This window comes from Arachis duranensis, chromosome 7, assembly GCF_000817695.3.
Source record: "Arachis duranensis cultivar V14167 chromosome 7, aradu.V14167.gnm2.J7QH, whole genome shotgun sequence".
NCBI classification, from domain to species: Eukaryota; Viridiplantae; Streptophyta; class Magnoliopsida; order Fabales; family Fabaceae; genus Arachis; species Arachis duranensis.
Window position 1 is genome coordinate 50007127 of NC_029778.3, and position 3898 is coordinate 50011024.

Here is a 3898-nt window from a genome sequence, read left to right on the forward strand (position 1 = left end):
TCTCTTTTATTCTTATTCCAAGATATTCATTCGTACCCAAGAACATGATGAATGTTATGAGTCAGATTACCCTCATTCTCATTCTCACTTATGAACGCGCGTGATTGACAACCACTTTCGTTCTACATGCAACAGAGCTTGAATGTGTATCTCTTAGATTTCCCAACAGAATCTTCGTGGTATAAGCTAGATAGATGGCGGCATTTATGAGGATCCGGAAAGTCTCACCTTGTCTGTGGTATTCCGAGTAGGATCCTGGGAATCCGGAAAGTCCAACCTTGTCTGTGGTGTTCCGAGTAGGATTCCGGTAATGAATGATCGTGACGTGCTTCAAACTTTAACCTGCTGGGCGTTGGTGACAGACGCAAAAGAGGGATTCTATTCCAGTAGGAGCGGGAACCAACCGGTGATTAGCCGTACTGTGACAGAGTGCGTTAGCATAGTTTTCACTGCGAGGATGGGATGTAGCCATCAGCCATGGGTGATGCCTCCAGACGATTAGCCGTGCGACTGACAACCGCATAGGATCATTTTCCCGAGAGGATGAAAGTAGCCACAGTTGATGGTGAACCCCTATACAAAGCTTGCCATGGAAAGGAGTAAGAAGGACTGAGTAGAAGGAGTAGGAGAGCAGGCGTCCGAGAGCTCTACAGCATCTCCATCCGCTTATCTGAAATTCCCACCAATGAATCTGCATAAGTATCTTTATCCCTTTCATTATTTCTATTTTCGAAAACCCATAAAACTATTTTAAATCTGCCTAACTGAGATTTGCAAGGTGACCATAGCTTGCTTCATACCAACAATCTCTGTGGATTCGACCCTTACTCACGTAAGGTTTATTACTTGGACGACCCAGTACACTTGCTGGTTAGTTGAACGGAGTTGTGAATTCAACCAGTGCCATAATTAGAACATTGATCACAAATGATACAAGAACATTAATCACAATTTCGTCCACCACTAATCAACTGTCGAATTTCTTGTCTCGGATGAAAAATACCAGACACAGCTACCGCATGGCTAATCATCTGTCGGTTCCTACTTGTGTCAAAATAGGATCTCTCTATCCTTTTGCACACTATCACTGCGCCCAACAGTCGTGTGTTTGAAGCTTGTCACAGTCATCCTGTCCCAGATCCTACTCGGAATACCACAGACAAGGTTTAGACTTTCCGGATCATAGGAATGATGCCAAATGTTTCTAGTCTATACCACGAAGGTTCTAACCATGCAGACTCGGTCCGTGGATCAGAGACCCAAGAGATTATACTCCAACTGTCGTCTAATGGCTACGTTGAACATCATGTAGACTGCTTGTGGTTGTCAGGCACGCAGATCTTGGCTAAGCGAGTAATGAAGATAGTGCGTGATTGTCACGGGTCACCCCCTTCATTATGGCATAACTGAATTAGGTACGAGAGTATATCTTGGAGAAGAAGTAGGCATGAATTGGAAGAGAAACAATAATACTTGCATTAGTTCACGAAGAACAGTAGAGCTCCTCACCTTAATCTTTGAGGTGTAGAAACTCCATCGTAGAAAATGCATAAGAGAAGAAGGTCTAGGCATGGCCGAATGGCCAGCCTCCCGAGTGGCATAAGATAATTCTCAAAAGCTGCCAGCCCCCTCAATACAATAGTAAAAGTGCTATATATACTAAACTAGTTACTAGAGTTTACAGAAAATGAGTAACTAAGTGCAGCTAGTGCAGAAATCCACTTCCAGGGCCCACTTGGTGTGTTTTTGGACTGAGTTTTGAAGCTTTCAGGTACATAGGCCATTCTTGGAGTTAAACGCCAGCTTGGATGCCAGTTTGGGTGTTTAACTCCACTTCTGGTGCCAGTTCCAGCGTTTTACGCCAGAAAAGAGTCTCTAGTGAGTGTTTGGATGCCAGTTTGAGCCATCAAATCTCGGGAAAAGTATGGACTATTATACATTGCTGGAAAGCACAATATGTCTACTTTCCAACGCAATTGCGAGCGCGCTAATAGGGTTTCTGAAGCTCTAGAAGATCCACTTCGAGTACAAGAGGGTCAGAATCCAACAGCATCTGCAGTCCTTTCTCAGCCTCTGAATCAGATTTTTGCTCAGGTCCCTCAATTTTAGCCAGAAAATACCTGAAATTCCAGAAAAACACACAAACTCATAGTAAAGTCCAGAAATGTGATTTTTGCATAAAACTAATAAAAATATACAAAAAAGTAACTAAAACATACTAAAAACTACCTAAAAACAATGCCAAAAAGCATATAAATTATCCGCTCATCACAACACCATAGTCTCTTCTGTATTGCTTGGGAGAGTACTAGGAGGAGTTTCCATAACTCTTTTACTCAGCTGACCCACTTGTGCCTCCAAATTTCTGATGGAGGACCTTGTTTCATTCATGAAACTAAGAATGATTTTAGATAGATCAGAGACTATGTTTGCTAAGGCAGAGAGGCTCTGCTTAGAATTCTATGTTTGTTGCTAAGAAGATGATGGAAAACGTTTGCTATTGTCAAACTTATTTCTCCCACCATTATTATTGTTAAAGCCTTGTTGACGCTTCAGTTGATCCTTCTATGAGAAATTTGGATGATTCCTTCATGAAGGATTATAGGTGTTTCCATAGGATTCTCCCATGTAATTCACCTCATCTATTGTAGGATTCTCAGGGTCATAAGCTTCTCCTTTAGAGGAGGCTTCTTTAGCACTGCCGGATGCAGCTTGCAATCCAGTCAGATTCTGAGAAATCATATTGACTTGCTGAGTTAATATTTTGTTCTGAGCCAATATGGCATTCAGAGTATCAATCTCAAGAACTCCTTTCTTCTGAGTCATCCCATTATTCATAGGATTTCTTTCAGAAGTGTACATGAACTGGTTATTTGCAACCATCTCAATGAGTTCCTGGGCTTCTACAGGGGTGGTTTTTAGATGAAGGGATCCACCAGCAGAATGGTCCAATGACATCTTGGACAATTCAGACAGACCATCATAGAATATGTATATGATGCTCCATTCAGGAAGCATGTCAGAAGGACACCTTTTGGTTAATTGCTTCTATCTTTCCCAAGCTTCATAGAGAGATTCACCTTCCTTTTGTCTGAAGTTTTGGACATCCACTCTAAGCTTGCTCAGCTTTTAAAGTGGAAAGAATTTGGTCAAGAAAGCATTGACCAACTTGTCCCAAGAGTTCAAGCTTTCTCTAGATTGTGAGTCCAACCATGTTCTAGCTCTATCTCTTACAGCAAAGGGGAAAAGTATAAGTCTGTAAACCTCAGGATCAACCCCATTGGTCTTAACAATCTCACAGATCTGCAAGAATTTATCTAATAACTGATGAGGATATTCCGATGGAAATCCATGAAACTTGCAATTCTGCTGCATTAGAGAAACTAATTGAGGCTTAAGCTCAAAGTTGTTTGCTCCAATGGCAGGAATTGAGATGCTTCTTCCATAAAGTTGGAAGTTGGTGCAGCATACTCATCAAGTATCTTCCTTGCATCTCTAGCATTTTTGTTGGGTTTGGCTGCCATGTCTGCTTCTTTTTCAAAATTCTCTTTAAGGTCCTCTCCGGAGTGTTGTACTTTAGCTTCTCTTAGCTTCTTCTTCAGAGTCCTTTCAGGTTCAGGATCAGCTTCAACAAGAATGTTTTTATCCCTGTTTTTGCTCAGATGAAAAAGAAGAGAACAAAGGGAGTAGTGGAATCCTCTATGTCACAGTATAGAGATTCCTTAATGTGTCAGAAGAAAAGAAGAATAGAGGAATGAGGTAGAGAGAGAATAAGAAGAATTTGAACATAGAGGGAGAGAGAGGGTTCGAATTATAAGTAGAAGAGAAGTGTTAGCAAATAAATAGAAAGAGATGAGAGAGAGAGAGATAGAGAGAGAGAGAGAGAGAGTATTCAAAA